At 37.3% G+C, this 22,455-nt stretch overlaps 1 protein-coding gene across 5 annotated transcripts in view; it reads left to right on the top strand.

Moving 5' to 3' along the window:
* Positions 1-22,455, top strand: part of numb (NUMB endocytic adaptor protein) — a 431,069-nt gene that overhangs the window by 219,750 nt on the left and 188,864 nt on the right. The gene's annotated exons all lie outside the window — the stretch shown is intronic.

Raw genomic sequence — 22,455 nt, 5'->3', positions numbered from 1 at the left:
ACTCAGAACTCTGATCTTAATGAGTTGAGTTGATTTGGAGTTTAACGTCTCTTTCAACAGCAAGACTATATATGACGTGGACATATTGATTAACGTAAAACCCGAACCATGTAAACTCCCGCCGTGTGGTGGTGATTGTGATTTTGAGTTTAACTGCCCGGTCAGCAGCGTGGCTATAGGAGACGTGGATCTACTGATTAACATGGAATACGAAACACATGAGCTCCCACCGGGAATAGAACCCGGGTCTCCCACGATAAAGTCGTGCGTACGCTAACTCCCACCGGGAATTGAAATCTGTTCTCATTGTAAGAATGTTAACGTTCCTTATTTTACCGGTTTTTGTATAACTTCATGGACCAAATTTCACAGAAGTAAATCCCCACGGTAAGCAGGTTTGCATATCCAGACTCCTAAGTATGAAAACATTTACGCTCACTTCAACCTCAAACAATTCATGAATTGAAGAATAAAGGATAATATTCCCGATAAAGTATATGGTTTGAAAAATACCATATAGGAAAGGGACATATCAGTCCTTTCTGCTCATGGAGTTATTAAAACAGGATCATCGGGCAGTGGTCTTTACCATTGAAAGATATTGCTTCTAAAATATTTCCAAGTAACTTCCAATTTTCCATCTATGGGTAGCAGTCCCCTTGCTTTCATAAAAAACATTTGTTCTGTAGATTAAAATCAAGAATGAATTAGTCTGTACTCTTGGGTGCTCACTGGTGCACCAACATATCTATCTATCTATCTATCTATATCTATATGTCTATCTATCTATCTATCTATCTATCTATCTATCTATCTATCTATCTATCTATCTATCTATCTATCTATATATATATATATATATATATATATATATATATATATATATATATATATATATATATATATATATATATATATATATATATATATATATATATGTGTGTGTGTGTGTGTGTGTGTGTGTGTGTGTGTGTGTGTGTGTGTGTGTGTGTGTGTGTGTGTGTATATGTGTGTGTGTGTCGAATTGATTTTGGATTAAAAGAGCGACTTCGTAAATTTACGGAACGCGTGTTAACACGACAGTAAGGACATCTCGTAACGTTGTTAGGTAACACACGCAGTGTAAATAAAGTTTCAAAACCAGAAGTCGGAAGATATGCCGTGGGTAAGTCGGTAAGACGTCTGCTTGCTGAGTAGAGAAATCCGGGTTCAAATCTTGGCTGTTACGTTTTTTTTTGTTCCGTTGAAAATACATTTCTATATTTTTGCGTTTGAAATTGCTTTCTTTCATTTTTTGTAGATTATCTTAAATTAGTGAAGGCCAAGTAAGGTCAGATTACATATATGTCTGCTTTATCTGTGTGTACAGTCCAGAGATGGAGTGAGTCAATTGGGTCAAGATTTGTGAGTAGGTCAGTGGATCGTGTGTCAACAGGACGTGACTAACTGTGACACACCACCCTCCGTGACCTCTCTGACTCACACTGACCCTACGTTTTAAATTTTAAGGTCTCCCTCTTCATTCAGCCTCCCTCCTTATTATTAAATTCAATGTATAGATAATTATTGAGTTGAGTTGATTTTGAGTTTAGCGCCCTTTTCAGCAGCGAGGCTATATGAGACGGGACCTACTGATTAACATGTAATCCGAAACACATGAGCTCCCGTTGGAATCAAACCAGGGTCTCCCACGCCACAGGTATATAATTGTGTTTTATATAGCAGTTAATATTCTTGCTATAAAGTATAAAGTTAAAGAAAACTTGTAGCTTCACGAAAGGCATTTGTTGGTCCTTCCAGGTCAACACAAGAACAAAAATGAAAAACTAATACTAGGTGTGCCTTTACAAGTGACTACTATGATAACAACAGAATGCTGCCTACGTTTAACATATTATGCCTCCGGGGGTTAGTAAAACGCTTAACTGTGTGAAAATCGTTGCACTCAACAGGTCTTAGGAACACTCACAAATACGTAAAATTGAAAGAACAGAAAATAGTGCATTTTTGAAATGAGCATACAATTCACACTTCACGCAAAGTTCCAATATGGGAAATCAGTCAATATCTTCAGTTGGAATTACTGAAAAAGACAGAAACTGGCTATTTAAAATTCCAAGTGTAAACCTGCGCTTCGAGCGATTCTATTAGCTATATCACAACGCATTTTCGTGAGTTGCCTCTGTGGTCAAGCGTGCTTAATAGCGCTGTTAAAGTTCTAGAACCGGAGGGCGGCGGTTCGAGCCTGACTACAGTAATTTTTTTTTTCAAAATAGGGATGGCTTTTTAAAAGTATAAATAAAGTTGTATTTTGAAGTGATTGTAAAACAAATTCAGATGAACTTTCACATTTCCAAGCTCACTCGTGTTTATTCGCCATGTCCCAAATTTCACAGAAATAAATCCCTACGTTAAGCGGGTTTACATATCCAGACTCTTAGTATGAAAACATTTACGCTCACTCCAACCTCAATCATTTCATGAATTCAACCTGATTTACATATGTTATTAGGACGTAAAATTGAATGTGATTTATTCTACAAACACTTTTATACATTGCAAGAGTTGTGACGTCTAAATATTCACTGAGAACTCATAGTCGTATCGCAATAAACAAAAGAGAGTATGGAACAGTAAACTGCTTTCACAAAGGTTAAAAGAAAGCCTGCAAAAGCATGCAAAATGGTCGAGTGGTTTAGGTCGATACTCTATTAATCATATGTTTGTGTGTTAAAACCCGATAATAAGTTTTTCTAAGTGTCTTCCTATTTTCATTTGGAGGCGGAAAACATTTCTTTGAATAACTCATTGGAAACTTCTTTTGTTTCAAATTCGGCTAAGACGGAACAATATATCAATTGCAAATCTAAAATCCATAGCTGAAAACAAAATATAAAGTATGTTTTCCCATTATTATCCTCCGATTTGTAACGAGACCCGGGTTCGATTCCCGGAGGGAGTTCATGTGGTTCGGATTCCACCTTAATCAGTAGGTCCACGTCTCATATAGCCTCGCTGCTGAACGGGACGTAAAACTCAAAATCAATCAATCAATCTCCAAGAGAGAGAAATAAAAAAAGTTTTTTTTTGGTAAATTCTAGTTCAAAGTTCGAAGCACTTGCTTTTGCACGTGATTTTTTGTTTCTTTTTTCAGGGAACAGAAAAGTTCTGGCGCCTAAGAAATTATACCATATAATATTGCAAATTTGCAAGTGGATGTATTTACATTGCAATTTGTGGTAATAAAGATATTATGATTAGAAAACAATATTGTAATAAGTAAGTTTAATTTCTTCATCCATCGCCAGTCTTAGGGGCCCCTTATACCTCGCCGCCCCCCGAATATCGATATCGAAAATTTCGAATGATATATTCATGTCCATATATTCGCGATATCGAATGTTGATATATGATAATATATATATATATATATATATATATATATATATATATATATATATATATATATATATATATATATATATCGACGATAGCGATTTATCGACATATCACAGGCCCAGGTCCGAGAAGTGATGCTTGAAATATACTGGAATCAACAATCAAATTCTAAATAAGTTCTCCATTTCCGTATTCAATGTTGAGGGGGAAGAGTGTGAACCCGAATAGAAGTTTTAAGAAAAACAAATGTTAAGATAAAAGTAGGTTTTCCGTCTCCCCTTGAATATAAAAATTAACAGAAAACTATTACTGCAATTTACCTTTTACTTCTGTTTCTGATTGTTATCACAAATCAGCGACAATACACATACTTTACATAGTATACCAATACCAATACACTCTATAACTTTTCACAACCAAGCAAGCCGGAAGATGAATTTCCTGTAATATTAAAGTGGAATGTTCTACAAAATAGTAATAATTCATTGGTCATATTTCTATCAGTACTTTGGTACGGACTAAGAGCTACAAGACTAACAGAACTAGAAATTAAAGATTTCATTCCTTTTTTCTCTCAGACTAAAAGACTTCTGCATTTTCCTAAGATTTTCATTTTCTTAATATAAGTCCCCTATCCTGGGCTAATTCTGGCTACCGCGGTTTCGAGGTAATCGGTAAACGAAAGAGCAAAGTTTGTCGACTCTCGACTCTCGACAGTTTGTAAGAAGATATTTCACAGTTCATGTTGTTATTTCTTCGTTACAAAAACACTTCTAGTTGACTCTATTCATGGTGAATTACTGAACTTATAAACATTGACAATTATTGAAAAATGAATAATTATTTTTAAACATAAAAGGCGTTACAGTTCAGTAGAATGCAGTAGTAGAATGCAGAAGTGAAAGAAAATATTGTTTATTTGTTGAGATGCGCAAACTGAATGTGAATAATAAGTGTTTCCCATTCCCTTGCCCAGAGGTGGATCTACGATGGACTTCTGGGGGCTCGGTGGTTGGTAATACTCCTATTTAGAGCTACTTTTAAGAGCTCCAAACTCTGGAATGGGTTTTATTTCTATATAAAAACACAAATATTCCCTTTCTGGGAGGCTATCGCCATGATCGCCCACTGGATCCGCCCCCGCTCTTGTGTAGCAGACTTTGAAGATATTTAGCTCCTGCGATGGTGATTAAGGATTGTAACATCTGGATAATTTTTATACTGATATCGGATAGAAACTTATCCGGATTTGCAATATCCGGTTGACGGACAACAAAACGGATGACGGATAACGGATAATATCAGGATAATGGATGACTGATAATATCCGGATAGCGAATGACGGATAATATAGAGGTAACGGATACTATCCGCATGATGGATAACGGATGTCGGATAATATCCGGATAATGGATTTATCCGGATAATTTATAAAATTAAGATAACGGATAATATCTGGATAATAGAACATTCGGATAACTGATTACATCCGGATGACGAATAAAGGATAATATCCGGATAAAGTATGTGGTTTGAAAAAGACAATATAGGAGAGAGACTTATCAATGCTTTCTCCTCATGGAGTTATTAAAAGACGATCATCGGGCAGTGGTCTTTACCATTGAAAGATATTGCTTCTTAAAATGTTTCCTAGTAACTTCCAATTTTCTTGTTCTTGTTGGGCGCGGTGGCTAATGGTAGACCTCTTACTTTGGCGCGTGGGGTCCTTATTGTTTCGATCCCCGGCCAAATAAGTTTGCAGTGGATAAGATCGTATCCGTAGCTTCTGTCAGGGTACTCCCGCTTCTTGCCACTTTTCACTCCATCAATTCTACTATTATCATTGACTTGCTTTAATCATTCGGCACGGCAGCTCAGTGGTAGAGCGCTTCCTCTTTTGTATGGGGTCCTTATTGTTTTGATCACCACCCAAGGAAATTTGTAGTGGACAATATCATATCCGTGGTTTTTCTCAGGGTACTCCCGCTTCTTCACACTTTCCATTCCACCAACTTCTCTATTAGCATTGACGCTTTAATCGTTGGGCGCGATAGCGCAGTGGTAGAGCTCTATCTCTGGTGCATGGGGTCCTTATTGTTTCGATTCCCGGCCTAGTAAGTTTGTGGTGGACAAGGTCGTATTCGTGGGTCTTTCCAGGTACTCTCGCTTCCTCCCAAATTTCATTCAACCAATTCTTCTATCATCATTGACTTGCTTTAATCATTGGAGATGCCTTGGTCCCTTGAGGATTGCGGTGATGTAAGAAATCAGATTCGATCCCAAGCATTTGGGTTGTGATGTAAACCTTTGCTGTGGTTCAGTCTCAGTATTTTATTACGCGAGATAAAACCATCCATACAGCTATAAATGTTGTTCTATCTTGCGCAAGCAGGTATTGATTTTGAGCCAATTCGGAACCACATTTTTGGCGCTTTGAGGCCAGAAACCGATTTCAAACATTACGCTGTTTTCAAACTACTAGGATCTTTTCAATGTTACCATCCGCGTCCAACAACCCCATGTTTAAAAGGGAAATAGAAAGGACTCGTGTCTAAAACTTCCGGACCCAGTTTCTTGAGGTTCAAGAGTAGGGATCGATTTCTGATATCACCATTGTGCTCAACGGATCAAAACCTTTGAAATGTCGCCAACGCCGTCCAATAACTTCATCTTTAACAGGTGAATAGAAGGGACCTGAGCCCATAACGTTAGGACCCCATTCCTTGAGCTTCGTGGTCTGAGCCTGATTTCTGACATTACTACTGCACTCAGGGGCAGTGGTTAGGGATGGGCACGAGCGAGTTCGAGTGTTTTTTTTTTAAACTTGATTCGACTCGAAACAGACATCTTTTAGCTCGAGTCGGGAACTCGACTCGAAAAATTTCTTCTGACTCGACTCGAAACTCGACTCGAATTTGGATCGAGTTTCGAGTCGAGTCGAGCCAAATCTTGTGTGTAGTTTCAAGTTCCTTTTTCACTTATTCTAGATAAACAATATAATTATTATCAATGTTGCTACTTCCACTACAGCTTATTATTATTATTATTATTATTATTATTATTATTATTATTATTATTATTATTATTATTATTATTATTATTATTAAATTCTGTAATTAAGCTTGAAAGATAGGCGGTTTCCATCTGAATACTAAAAACTAGTTAACTGCCGATTTCGGTAGTCGTGAAATCTAGGACACAAAGACATCGTTCACGAGGTTCTGGGTTTGAGTTCCGGAGGATCAAGTATTCGTGCTTGGGCCAAAATTTGTTAAAAGTTATAGCGTGCCAGGAAAACATGTTTAAAACTGTTCTGCCTGGGTCTACGGTTGTCAACGACTTGTGCGGCTTGGCTCACAGCTTATTCAATATCGAACCGAACCGAGAACCGAACCGGATGTGCACGAGTCGAGACACAATTTGTAAAATTCGAGTCGAATCGAGACTGCTCGTAAAAATCTTGATTCGACTCGAATGTCTCAAAACTCTTCACATATTTTTAAAAATAGTTTTGAAGAAACTAATCACTCAGAAACAGTTATATATTATACAGGTGCGGATCCAAGGGAAGCTACAGCCCTCTTGACACTCAGGTATACACTGGATAAAATAGGCTTCAATCCTGCTTTACACTGGATAAAGCGGCAAACAGTGATTTAGTCGCTCCCTTGATCATATCCTGGATCCGGGGCTTTAAGGGTTCATAGCTGTAAAACTATGGGACCTATCGTTAGGGATGCGCACGAGACGAGTCGAGACAGAATTTTCCTGACAAATTTCGAGTCGAGACACAGCTCTTGCAATAAAAAAGAATACATTTTTCGAGTCGAGACATCACTTTTACAGCACATTTTCGAGACGAGAAAGCCTCAAATCTTGTCTCGTGCGCATCCCTACCTATCGTAGTCGGGTTAAGACTTCACTTAGAAACTAATATGTGCGCTATCCAAAAATACAATGTTTCAGAATCTAGAGTACACATGCGACAATTTTTAGAGAGGAACTTTGGTTATGTGCATATAATTTGAACTACTCACCAAATACCAGTATAAAAATTGTTGCAGAAGTATGTTAGAATTCTGAAACATGGATATTTGGACAGCGCACGTACTAGTTCCTAAATAAGGTCTTGACCGTACTACGGTAGGTCGCCTAGTTTTGGAGCTATGGACCTTTAAAGTTCATTTCTTCATGTTTTTGGCAGCCTATAACTCCGAAATTAAGCATTTGTGCGCCCAGGTTTGTTATTACCTTTTGTCTTATCTTGGTGTCAGGAACAGTATTTCTTCCAGATATGTTTTTGGTGCACTGCCCCCCTCCCGGAGCTCTGAGAGTGCCCCCCGGAGGAGACCAAAATATTACGTCTATAATACAATAATAAATAGAATAGTACCAGCAGTGCTCCCCTCACCCCGAACATTTTTTCTGAATGAACAACTGGTCAGGAATCTCCTTGCATTTTTTTAAATGGAGTATCGCATCGCAGTTTGCAGTGCAAATGGGAATGCAATGCAGCGCAAACATGGAAATGCAACATTGCATTTACATGTTTGCACTGCAAATTGAAAAATGTATTGCAAATTGCGATACATCTTTGTGTCTTAAATTACTACATAAGCTAAAATAAGGAGCAAGTTAAAAATATATTACTATTATTTCAAGAATCTTCCCCCGACTTGAAGGGTCGGTTATTGCAAGAAAAAATGCCTCGACTTTGGATTACAATAGTTTTCCACTTTTGTATTTCCTTCCCTTTGTCAGTTTATTGTTACTGGGTCATTCTCCAGATCTTCTCAGGTTTCGGGTGATTATCCTTGTTTCTGAGCGTGTAATAATAAAAAAAAAAAATGTTCCTTGAAGAAAAGGCGCATTGGCAGCAGATTGGACCTAGCCGATATATGGTATATATAGCATGATTGTGGGTTGGTTAGTAAAACGTAGAAGTGCGTACAGTAGATCAATAAAACAGTAACGGTATTCTTCAATGCCAAAAATACAGTATAGGAAATTACTCATCTTTATCTCTCTTTTCTTTTTGCTTTCCATTTGAAGTACTGATATACCTGATACCCATTTACGTTCCTTGTTAAAAACAACATACTGTATGTTTTAGCAAGATTTCTTGGGAGACGCCGCGAACCTCAAAAAACATCCCGAACAAATGGACTCTCTCTTTCTGTGTGTGTTTGAACCAATGAGTTGTTTTTCCTAAACCTAATTGTTGAATTTGCCGCTGTGGTAAAACTATTTCGCTCAATTTGACAAATAATATAATAAAATATAATACTTATCCAGCAATGAGCGTGGATTGCAAGGAAAAGCAGTGAACTCTAAAGTACCCCTGTAGCAGGGGCGGATCCAGAACGGACTTCTGGGGGCGGCGTGGATTGTAATACTGCTACTTAGCTAGTTTTAAGAGCTCCAAATTTTGGGATGGGTTTTATTTATATATAAAATAAGAAAGCTTCCTCTTCCGTGGGAGGGGGGCGATTGCCCCGATCGCTCCCTGGATCCGTGTCTGCCCTATAGCCTCTCCTCGAAATTAAATGCATTGATCTATTATTTCCAATTCGAAGTCATTTTCGCTTCCATGTTAATGGTGACGGAGTTCTTGTTCTTTGTATCTCTGTACTCAAGAAAATAATAATAATAATAATAATAATAATAATAATAATAATAATAATAATAATAATAATAATAATAATAATAATAATAAAGCATCTGAATAATAACGATATTTTTAACCCCCCTTCTTTAAACTTTCTGTGTATTTCTCTGAATCTGGATATGTTGTTTTATAGTGTATAATACAAAAAGGCTTCAAACAGCAATCAGGCAAAAATTATTTGTGTAAAAGACACAAACGCCTTATCAGTGGCTCTGCAAAGAAGTACTAAACAACTGACGTTGTTTCTGCTTGCCTTTAAACATAATGTTACGATTTACAAGGCACAGACAAAAGTAGAGAGCAACGTGAAATTTCGCCTAAGGGCACCTTCGTTGCAAAACTGAAGACTAGCACTCTGTCAACATATTGCATAGCTATCAATAAGTCACACTCAAAGGTTCTTTCCAAACGTTTTGGTATAACAGGTTAATCAAACTACGCTGTTGTAGGTAAGGGATGAGACTCTGAATGACCGATAAGTGTTGGAGTTCAGAGCCGTAGCTAGAAATTTCGTTGCCCGGGGCGAAGTAGAATTCGGCGTCCCCCGACACTCACCTTACCAAACTTTGACTTTTTCTTTCTGTGCTTTTATTTTTAACATATAAGAGAAACACCTTTTTGTTGTTATGCTACGCTGTTTTTTCTTTTTTATCAAGCCGCTTAGACAGACCATTGCAACAACAAAAGCGATCGTTATGTATTCTTTAACAAATAAGAGCCACTCTCAAGAGGCTTATTTTAGACCTGCTGCTAAACTTGCCAAACTACCTTGTATACAAATCCATTTGGAGAATAATTATGAAAAAAGCATGGAGTCGATTCTCCTACGTCAGGACGACCATGTTAGACATGGAGTTGCTGGACGCGAGTGGTAGCGTTGGAAAGGTCCAGGTCCCCTGAGTGCAGTAGTAATGTCAGAAGTCTGGCCTAGGCCACGCAACTCAAGGAATGGGGTCCTGACGTTATGGATTCGGGTCCCTTCTATTCACCTATTAAAGATGAAGTTGTTGGACGGCGTTGGCAGCATTTGAAAGGTTTTGATCCGTTGAGCACAATTGTGATGTCAGAAGTCGATCCCTAAACTTGAACGTCAAGAAACTGGGTCCGGAAGTTTTAGACACGGGCTCTTTCTATTCCCCTTTTAAACATGGGGTTGTTGGACGCGGATGGTAACATTGGAAAGATCCTAGTCGTTTGAAAACAGCGTAATGTCCGAAGTCAGTTCCTGGCCTCAAAGCGCCAAAAATGAGGTTCCGCATTGGCTCAATATCAATACCTGGTTGCGTAAGATAGAACAACATTTATAGCTGTATGGATGGTTTTACCTCGCGTAATAAAATACTGAGACTGAACCACAGCAAAGGTTTACATCACAGCCCAAATGCTTGGGACCGAATCTGATTTCTTACATCACCGCAATGCTCAAGGGACCAAGACCTCTCCAATGTTTAAAGCAAGTCAATGATGATAGAAGAATTGGTTGAATGAAAAGTGGCAAAAAGCGGGAGTACCCTGAGAAAACCTACGGATACGATCTTGTCCAACGCAAACTTACTTGGCCAGGGATCGAAACAATAAAGACCACACGCACCAGAGTAAGCGGTTTACCATTGAAAAAAAAAATGAAATGAAATCTTTGAGTTTTACGTCCCACGGTTATGCCGGTTAGGCTAAAGGAGACGGTGAAGATGAGTAATGAATGAAATGGTGGAATGAAGAAAGTGGGAGGAAACGGGAGAACCCCGAGAAAACCCACGCACACGGTGTTTGTCCACCACAAAGTTCACTTGGCGGGGGCTGGGATAGAACCCGGGACCCCTAGCACCAGAGGTGAACGCTCTACCACTGAGCCACCGCGGCCCCCGGTTTACCATTGAGCCCCACAACAAGAACAAGAAAATTGGAAGTTACTTGGAAATATTTTAGAAGCAATATCTTTCAATGGTAAAGACCACTGCCCGATGATCCTGTTTTAATAACTCCATGAGCAGAAAGGACTGATATGTCCCTCTCCTATATGGTATTTTTCAAACCATATACTTTATCGGGAATATTATCCTTTATTCTTCAATTCATGAATTGTTTGAGGTTGAAGTGAGCGTAAATGTTTTCATACTTAGGAGTCTGGATATGCAAACCTGCTTACCGTGGGGATTTACTTCTGTGAAATTTGGTCCATGAAGTTATACAAAAACCGGTAAAATAAGGAACGTTAACATTCTTACAATGAGAACAGATTTCAATTCCCGGTGGGAGTTAGCGTACGCACGACTTTATCGTGGGAGACCCGGGTTCGATTCCCGGTGGGAGCTCATGTGTTTCGTATTCCATGTTAATCAGTAGGTCCACGTCTCCTATAGCCACGCTGCTGACCGGGCAGTTAAACTCAAAATCACAATCACCACCACACGGCGGGAGTTTACATGGTTCGGGTTTTACGTTAATCAATATGTCCACGTCATATATGGTCTTGCTGTTGAAAGAGACGTTAAACTCCAAATCAACTCAACTCATTAAGATCAGAGTTCTGAGTTTAATACCAACTTGAAACCATACGTTCAAAACAAAAATTGAAATAAAATGAAATCTTTATGTTTAACTTCCCATGGTTATGCCGGTTAGGCTAAAGGAGACGGTGATAATGAGAAAGGAGTGAAATGGTGGAATGAAGAAAGTGGGAGGAAACGGGAGAACCCCGAGAAAACCCACCAGCACGGCGTTTGTCCACCACAAAGTCCAAACGGCGCGAGCTGGGATCGAATTAGGGACCCGAAGCACCGGAGGTGAACGCTCTACCACTGAGCCACCGCACCCCCCAAAATGAAAATTATTCATGCTTCTGATACCTATATAAAAATGGAGAGAGAGAGAGAGAGAGAATAAATATGGTTGTATTTTTCATAGGGCCAAAGTGGCTTAGTAGTAGAGCGTTCACCTCTGGTGCATGGGGTCCTTGGTTCGATCCCAGCTTGCACAAAGTCAGATTTGTGGTGAAGAAACACCGTGTGCGTTCGTTTCTTCAGGATTCTCCTGTTTCCTCCTACCTACATCGTTGCACAATTTTCGTTCACTTCTCATCATCACCGTCTCCTTTACCTAGCCGACATAAGCATGGGACGTCAAACTTAATTTAATTTCATTTCATTGAAAAAATTACTATAATTCATAATCTGCATCTTTATAAAGCAACTTTAACAATCATATGGATGTATAATGCTTAAAATTGAATTAAATCGCAATTGCAGTAATCTGCAATATTTTAGGTTTCTCATTTATTTACATCAAATGTTTAGTTATTTGATACTTTATAGCAAGAATATTAACTGCTATATAAGACACTATTATATACCTGTGGCGTGGAAGACCCTGGTTTGATTCCCAACGGGAGCTCACGTTTTTCGGTTTCTATGTTAATCAGTAGGTCCCGTCTCATATAGCCTCGCTGCTGAAAAGGGCGCTAAACTCAAAATCAACTCAACTCAATAATTATCTATACATTGAATTTAATAATAAGGAGGGAGGCCGAATAAAGAGGGAGACCTTAAAATTTAAAACGTAGGATCAGTGTGAGTCAGAGAGGTCACGGGGGGTGGTGTGTCACAGTTAGTCACATCCTGTTGACCCACGATCCACTGACCTACTCACAAATCTTGACCCAATTGACTCACTCCATCTCTGGACTGTACACACAGATAAAGCAGACCTTACTTGGCCTTCACTAATTTAAGATAATCTACAAAAAATGAAAGAAAGCAATTTCAAACGCAAAAATATAGAAATGTATTTTCAACGGAACAAAAAAAAAAAAAAAAAAGTAACAGCCCAGATTTGAACCCGAATTTCTCCACTCAGCAAGCAGACGTCTTACCGACTTACCCACGGCATATCTTCCGATTTCTGGTTTTAAAACTTTATTTACACTGCGTGTGTTACCTAACAACGTTACGAGATGTCCTTACTGTCGTGTTAACACGCGTTCCGTAAATTTACGAAGTCGCTCTTTTAATCCAAAATAAATTCGACACACACACACACACACACACACACATATATATATATATATATATATATATATATATATATATATATATATATATATATATATATAGATAGATAGATAGATAGATAGATAGATAGATAGATAGATAGACATATAGATATAGATAGATAGATTTGTTGGTGCACCAGTAAGCTCCCAAGAGTACAGATTAATTCATTCTTGATTTTAATCTACAGAACAAATGTTTTTTATGAAAGCAAGGGGACTGCTACCCATAGATGGCTAAGTGAGGTAAATAAAATTTAAACTTCAAATGGAACTGGGGTGGCTCACCGACAATAGCTGATTTAACACGTTTGATAACAGCGCGGGTAATAGCTTTTTTATAGATAGAGCCTGTGTAGGTAAGTGGATACCGCGTGAGACTGTCATTCTAAGGGTGTGGGGTTCGAGTCTCGGCCTAGACTGAGTTAATTTTTTTCAACACTATAAATGATGTTCGCGTTTGATACTGAAAGAGATTTATCCTATGAAGGGAGAAAACCCACGATGGGGTCAGGGGGAAAGACGGACACTGTTTATCCTTAAGTGTTAAAATTTAATTTATTCCCATGTCTTTTGCTCTTTCCTTTCCCTCTTTCCTTCTTTTCTCATTTTGTTTAGCTTTCCATACTTTTTCTTCTCTGCATAATGCGTATTATTGTTTTCGTTTCCTTTGCATTAATTCCTATCTCTTTGATCTTAAAGTAAATGGAATTTCTGTAGATTTATCTCGTGGTTGTTTCTCTAAGTGATGCTCTCAGACAGTAATACTTTTTCCTCCAAATGGAGGAATATCCTGGCATGTTATGTTTTCGGGCATGTATTTGCTGTCATGTTGGTTGTCCAACTATCAGACATCGAGTGAAACTATTCTGCTACTGGAAAAACCTATCATTTCTTATGTATCCAACCTCCATTTTCTACTGTCGCTGACTGTACCTATTTTCCTTTATGAATACAAATATAAAATTAAGAACATTTTTGATAAATGTAATTTTTTTCAAAACATATAGAGGTACTGGTATATGCTGAAAACATATAAAAAATAGAACATTCTAATAAAAGCGGTCCCCACATGAAAAAAAGTTTGAAAAACACTATTCTGCATGATTTGTCACATAACTTCTGGGTTGGAAAAGTAGTTAAAACTTCGAACAAGGAAATCAATTAAGTATTTGAAGAAACTTTTGTCGAATTTTATTTTAAATTTTTAAAAAAAAAGTATTAGTAGTAACTTTTCTTGAATTTTATATATATTTCATGCCTAGTTGAGACTCACTCTCTCTCTCTCTTTGTAGTGTGCAAAATAAAATGGAGAAGGAGAAGTAGGGTATTTCGTTGTGAATATTCTACTTGCCGAAAGCCAAACGAAATAAATAAAAAGCATGTTGCCACTAGTAGAAAACATATAAAACAAGAAACGAGCCAAAGTTTTTCTTTTAAAAAGCGTACGTTTTATCGCAAACTTTATAGAAGTTAATACAAAGAATTCGGATTGATATATTATTATTTGTTTGTCTTTAATGTCACGAGATGGAGAAGTAGAGAATTAACAATTTCCGTTTATACATTAATTGCATTAATCAAACCACTGACCTCAATGTTAAGTAACTTGTTGAGTAACAAGAAAAATGTGGTAGATGTATAGTGTACACCTACCTAGTATATAAGTCACCAGCAAGTTTAAGGATGATGTGGAATTTGGCCCTGGAGCTATCATAAACTGGCCTGTGTGTAATACAACAAGTTTAAATGTGTAATAAATGTAAACATTTTGAAGGGAGAATCAGGATGTCTTGCTACCTCCTTTTCCATTCTGCACTTGGGGGACACGACGGCTCAATATGTTAGAGTTCTTATCTCTGGTGCTTGGGGTCACTTGTTCGATCCCTTGTTAAGTAAGTATGTGGTGGACAATATCGTGTCCGTGGGTTTTCTTCGGGTACTTTTTTTCCTCCCACATGCTTATTCCACCGATTATTCCATTATCATAATCATTCGGATCCCTTAGCCTAAAGGCCATATCGTGGAACGTTAAACATTGATTTTGTTGTTTTTCTTTCTCCACTTTCTCCATTGTCAATTACAGAAAGAATGACAAACCCTTTCTCATTCAACCAGATAAAGATAATGCACGGTGAGGTCGAGATTTTCACGTGGAAGAAATATTATTCAGCATTTCCTATTTTCTTAACAATTTTGGAATTTACAATTTATTATGTTCGTTTCATGGAGGCTTGTAAAATGGAACAGTTGATGAACAGAAGAACACATTTTAACACCTAATTAGGCATTTTTACCCCCGAGGAAGAGGGGTAAAATGGTAACTGAATGTAAAGAGTAGCAACAAAGAAAATGAACAAGCATCAGTGGCACAGAGTATACCACGTGAAAAAGTTTGGTTTGTAACGTGAAAAGTGAAGTTTGAATTTTTTTGCATTTTCCCCCTCACCCTCCATTCCCCACTCAAAATCTTTATAAAGATTTGTCGAGTAGAAAGTCATTTAGTTTTGTTTTGTTGTTGCGTTCCAACCATGGACGCCCGAAGGGGTGGGGAGGCGTTTCCCTGGCACACAAAAATGTATACATAATGTAGCAAATCACGTATATTAAATACCAGATGTAATATAGCAACCATGGTGATGGGCCCGCCTAGAACATTTTCTTCGGGTGCCCATGGTTCCAGCAGATTAGTATGTTGTGTTCAGAGCATTATGCTGAGACTTAAGGGATTCCCAATTACTTCAGAGTGGTTATGTATGGCGTAGTCGCTGACGCTCTCGTCTTTGGTGCGAGCGGTCCCGGGTTCGATTCCCGGTAGGAATACTCGGTCGAGAAAGTGTACCAGGTTTTTTAGACCAGCCATCTTGAGTGAGGTTTTTCTGGGTTTTCCTCATTCACACCAGGCAAATGCCGGGATGGTACCTAACATACAACTCCCAAGCCGCTTCCAGCCCTCCCCAATCCTGTCTTCCTTCCCTTTCCTCGGATAGTGTGCTTGCCGAGAGACGTCATCTCACCTACGTGACGGATTAACATGGCCGTAGATGCTAAAAGCCAAGAAATATTATTCCTAATTCCAATTACTTCAGAGTTGCATATACCCTTTTTATTTTTAAGCCAAGATATAGACCCCATATACTTAAATTTTGATACGTTCGTAGTAAACAAATAGTGGTTGAGATGTACAGGTAGAAATTTTAACAACAGTTAAATTACTAACTTTTATTTACGTTATAAGCATACAATATATTCTACACAGACACAAGGGGCGTATTGCATTATTTTATATCTTTTTATAAACTATGAAATGTAAATAATGCCACGGAACGCTTAAACGTCTTTCCACTTATCCCTAGGGCTCTGCGGACAGCTAATTGGGAAAGCCTGTAGAACGCGCAAATCTCAAGCACTGCGACTAATTTATCGAGTAAGTATGATACCCGTTCAGGCGCGCACTCAGAAATTTGTACTGGGAGGTGTTCAATCTTTGGGGAGCAGGTCCAATACTATACGAGCCACTACGTTTATGTAGTATTGAATGGGTATTATTCTGCACCTAAAAAGACAATAAATAATTGTAAAATACTTCCACCTATATTTTTAGAAAAAAAATGATAGAACTTGATTGTTTTTATAAGAGAAAAAATACAGAAGAAGCTTAAAATCAAATTTTCATGCTAGATCAATCATTTTCTGTTAAACAAATATAGTTTTATTGGAAAAGTGTAAAAATATAGTTGTTAGGAAGTTTTTGGGAGAGAGATACGGACCCCGTGGACACCCCGTGGGTACGACACTGTACCCGTAATTACTCTAATGGGAATACATGGAGAACGAGTTTTTAATTGAACATATCTTGAGATCAACTAGATCTGTCACCGTCAACAAACTCGATAGTGCTGTCGAAAGTGTGGGAGGAGGAAACCGGAAACCCCCAACAAACCTTACAGATACTATGTTATTCACCACAAACTCACATGGTTGGAATCGAACGAGGGATCCCTCGCTCAAAAAGTGAGTGCTCTTGCATTGACCCAACAAGGTTTCTTTTCTTTGTTTCCACAAGGCAATTGATACAGGGTGTCCAATATACAATGCAGCAACCTGGAGTTTGGGATAGTAGAACTTTTGAACCTGAAGTGATACACAAATAATGGCTATACCAAAATGAAGCCTTCTTCATGCATATATTTTTAAACTAGGAAGCAACGATTGAAGTACACTAGAAACCACACAGTGTTGCCAGATGTAACCGAAGGTGTAAATCAATTGTTGATGTTTCAGTGCATGAAAAGGTGTGTTAAGGATCTGTCTACATTATGCAATTTCTAAAAACAATGAAAAACAAACTTTGAAATTATTGTGATAAAATTTTTACTTACATGCATCTGGCAACACTGCTATTCACTTCTATGGGGCTATTTAAAGCAAGATGTATAAAAGAGCAGTTCTTGAACTATTCAAAACCTGGAAAGGAACATTCGCAGTGCCATTGTAAATATTAACACTTCTAATCTTTGTAAAGTTACTGCCAACCTGGTGAAACGTGTGAACCAGTGTTTGAATCAAATCAGGGGACACTCGCAGCATCCGCTGTAGAGCTGGTGACTCATTTCTGATAGTAGCAGTGTTGCCGGGTGCATGTGAATAAACGTTTTATCATGATAATTTCAAAGTTTGTGTTTGATTGTTTTCAGGAATTGCATAATGTAGACAGATCCTTAACACACCTTTTCATGCACTGAAACATCAGCAGGGTTGCCAATTCAAAGTGTTAATTTATCAAAACTACGATTTCCCTAGTTCCTCTTACAGAGGCCTCATCCGATTAGTTATCGGTAAAAATGAAAAATTATTTTTCTGCTCCATAGTTTCTAAGCCATTCCAACTAAAGAAACTGAAAATTAACGACAGAACATCCATACGTATGAGTTATGAATCAATTTACATGTTTTACAAAAAAAAAAAAAAAAATGATTTACACCTTCGGTTACATCTGGCAACACTGTGTGGTTCCTAGTGTACTTCAATCGTTGCTTCTTAGTTTAAAAATATATGCATTAACAAGGCTTCATTTTGGTATAACTATCATTTGTGTATCACTTCAGGTTCAAATGTTCTACTATCCCAGACTCCGGGTTGCGTTGCATATTGGACACCCTGTAGTATGCCATCTTTACATATGGACTTCGGTCGAATTCGAAAATTTCGTACTCTTATATCTAGTGATAATTTTTGTCACTAGATATACTACTTGATGGATAACACGCAAGAAATGATATAACAAGCAACAGTACTGTACGGTACGGTACTTTTGGGGCACCCTGTATTACGTAAGAATGCTGACAGAGATGGCACAAACTCCTTTTAGAGTACTAAAATTGTACTGATGTTTAGCTTAAAAGCGCAACATAATCTTCGAAGCACAGTGTATATTCTAGCATCTATGTATTGTTTGGAATCCAGATTATTGTAGCCTTATACTATTCATTCGAAGTGTTTTATGCGCAGAAAGATACTATGCAGCAAAAACTTGAAGAAAAATACCATTGTGCTGCTGTTTCGTATCACTGTTTTTATTTTTAATTTTTTTTAAATCTCTTTTACGTCGGCATTTATTCATTCCGTTTGAAACAAAAGGAAATATAAGATGTTCTATTGCTTTAGAAATAATGGTATTCTGGTTCATTACTATTTTCTTTCTTTCGTTCATGATTCGTTGTTGTTGCATGTCTCAATTGATGTTGCGTTTCTGTGTTTTAATTCGTATTTCGTATATGACCAGTAGATTATGTCCTAGTAATCAAAACTATTGTAAATTATTCAATGATCTATACAATACTTAAACCTCTCCTTTTGAAGTTCGGTTTGTGTACTCGTGTTGTGTTAAAAATAATTTCATTCCCTCAGAAAATTGGATGGGCTACAGAATGGTACGCCTTTTCTCGAGCCAGCTATGGAGCCAGTATCATGAGTTTGTTTTAAGATCATTGGATGATCATAATATTGCTCACGAAACCTCTTCTCACAAATGAGGCGAGAAGTACATTTGTAAATTCGAGGCGAAATTGAGAAGATGACAGTTTTCAAGACAATACGAGAAGTTTCACTACTAGTTCACCCAACACTGTTTTTAGTGTTACATGATTTATAGTAAAGTAAAGTAAATAAATAAATAAATAATGGATTGATAAAGTGATTGTACAAACACAATTAAGAGCATTCATCAACAAGCAATGTTTTTTCAGACATGTTTTTTGGGAGAGCACTGCCCCCCGGAGGAGACCAAAATAATACTTCTTTAATATAATAAATAGAATAGTATCAGCAGTGCCCCCCGGAACATTTCTTTTGAAAGAACGACTGTCAACAAGGGGGCCCTTGTTGAGGTTTTCAGAGGGGGGCAAGTATAAGCGATATTTCAAATATAGTTTCAAATTTGGCAGTAAAGTAGGTCTATGGCAGTATGTAACCTTCGTGTGAGGTATTATAGACAATAGATAGCCGACAAACACCATTGTAATCGTACCAGATGCTTCTTTTGAAGCTGTCACGTATTTTCATCATTATGTCAATTAAGGAAGTAACAAAGTGTCAATTTAATGTGACATATGGATGTTGCACAATACTTTAAATGTTGGAAGGCGGAGAAACATGAGAAACATGAAAGAAAAGGATACAATTTGAAATTGACAAGCTTTTTGTAACACTGTTACAATTTGAACATTGTGTCATTAAAAGAAAGAATATATTGTTATTGAAACGTAACATATGGGTGTGTGAGAAAGTTTAACTGTTGGAAGCCAGAAAATAGTGTAACAGCAGGACGTGAGAAAGTCATGTAACCTAAGAATGGCATGAGTAGGGAGAGAATTCTTTGATGTGTACTAAAGAAAGAAACATATACACAGGTGTGCTATATTTTTGGGTGGTCCAGTTTTTTGGAGGAGGAGGGCGAACTATGCTCTGGACATTGCTTAATTGGGGGGCCTGTAATTTCCACTGCATGGAAACTGAAAAAATATGTGAAAAAGAAAGAAATAGGAGACACCTGCTTGTATGTGTGTGTTCCAAGTTTTTTTTTTTTTTTTTGGAGGTGAAGGGGGGCGAACTGTGCTCTGGACATGGGTTAATTGGGGGCACTGTAACATGCACCCTATGGAGAGGTACCGCTCATTATACTGAAGGAGAGAGAATGTAAGAAATACCTTGAAAATGTTAGATTGCCTCATACTGAGAGACGGGGCATACAAGATTGCATAGGGAAAGTGTAGTGTCCTTTTGACCAAAGGACCAGTTTAAATTAACGTGGGAATAGTTAAAATTACTACAATAGAAAGCGAAACTTTTTTTGTGTGTGGATGAGAAAACGTTATGTTGGTTGCGACACACGTGCATGTGTAAGTCTTTTTAGAAAAGAAAAAAAAAAAAAGATCTTTTAAGTTGTTAGGATATAGAAAGTTATTTGAGAAAACGTATGTGACATTTATTGTTGAGGGATGAGACTCCCTGTAATTTCGACTTGAAGGTAACTGTTTTTAGAAAAAAAAAAAGATTTTTCTGACTTGTCAGACAGAAAAATGTTCCATTTAGCATGCCCTGATAGAATAAAAAAAGCCCTTTTTCTGGAAAAGATTCTTGTTAACTTTAAAGAATAGCTATTGTACTTGTTTTTGTGAAAAAACGAAAGGGCGAAAACAGACAGGTTGTGAGTAAGATTGCTATTATGCCAGTGGTTTAACAGAGTGAGAAAAAAAAAGAAAAAAAGTATTGTTGAAGTTAGGGATACTATCATGAATGGATTTTTGTAGTTTCGAAAAGGAGTGTGAGAAACTTACGTGGAAAATAAGATAATATTTGCAATAGAAATTTAGATATTTCGGGGTTATGGATTTGTTTGAAGTTTTAATTTAGTTGAATTTTTATGTTATATAGTTGAAAAGATGCAGATGAGAAGAGACATGATTGATTTGATATTATATTATACTTGAGAAAAAAAATAGAATAAAATATGGGAAAATATATATGCTGTGAGCTGAGGATTGGAACATAGATGTTTGATACATTAAAGATAAATATTTTATTAGTGTTGTGATAATTGGATTAAAATTGATAGGAAGATACATGAAAATTCGAAGGAACACAATATGAATTGAATGGATTTTGACTTGACTTGATGTTAGTTTTGCTTTGGTTTCAACAGCGACGCTACATGAGACATGAAGTTAGTGAATAATTCGTGTATAATACTGATGCTTACAAACTTATATTTTTTGTAGTTGGAATATTGAAATTGAAATTTTTAAGATTACGTTGCATGGTTATTTGGATTAGGCTAAGGGAGACGATGAGATAGTGGGAGGAAATGGGAGAATTGCGAGAAATTGCAAGATGATAGTATTTAGATGCTTTTTTATATTGACGTAGTAGCTAGGGCCCACACATTTGATATGTGTGTGTGTGTGTGTGTGTGTGTGTGTGTGTGTGTGTGGGTTAGGCTAAGGGAGACGATGAGTAAAATGGTTGAATGAGATAGTTGAAGGAAATTTAAGAATTGTAAGAAATTGCAAGATGATAGTATTTAAATGCTTTTTTATATTGACGTAGTAGCTAGGACGCGCACCTTTGATGCGTGTACGGCTAGGGTGAAGGAGAGGATAATAATGAGAGATGAATGAAATGCTGGAAAACGGGTTAACCCCGAGAAAACCCACGAACACGGTCTTTGTTTACCATAAAGTTGAATTGATTGGGTCGGGGATTGAACCTTTGCTACGTTAGATGGGATAATGTATAACGTGAATTATAGATATATTAAAATATGTATGTGGTGTAAAGTGTGACTGAAGCTGAGACTTGAAGCACGAAAACTGAACGCCTTAGTATTGAAGAATTATGTTAACGTATGGTGCGATACTTACAGAGAGAGAGAGAGAGGGAAAAGAGCTGTTCCAGTGCTGAATAAGATAATAAAACTGAAAAAAAGGCAAACCTTTGGTTTTGTTTTCGTTTTGCAGAACCTACAAAAGTGTATTGTATTTTTTTTTTGGCTATTGTGAATTATGTAGACGCTACAAGCTGTATTTAAGGGCTAGAGTTTCTTTTATGTGTGAATTTATTGTTTGTAGAGAGATAGTTGCGTAAATTTTGTGTTGTATTGAAGGGAAGTTGTAGGGGGTAGTCTTTTAAAAGAATTTTGCTTTAAGACATACAGTAATTGGACGAAAGTGTTTGCAGGGGACGCTAAGATTTAAAAAAAAAAAAAAAAGAAAAGAAAAGAAAGCGTAAAATGTTTGGCGTTAGTTTGAATCTTTTATTTGTGAAAAAAATATAAATATGTTGT

Source organism: Thermobia domestica, chromosome 5, assembly GCF_964235325.1.
Source record: "Thermobia domestica chromosome 5, izTheDome1.hap1.1, whole genome shotgun sequence".
Classification (NCBI taxonomy): domain Eukaryota; kingdom Metazoa; phylum Arthropoda; class Insecta; order Zygentoma; family Lepismatidae; genus Thermobia; species Thermobia domestica.
This window is presented reverse-complemented; position numbering and strand designations above follow the sequence as displayed.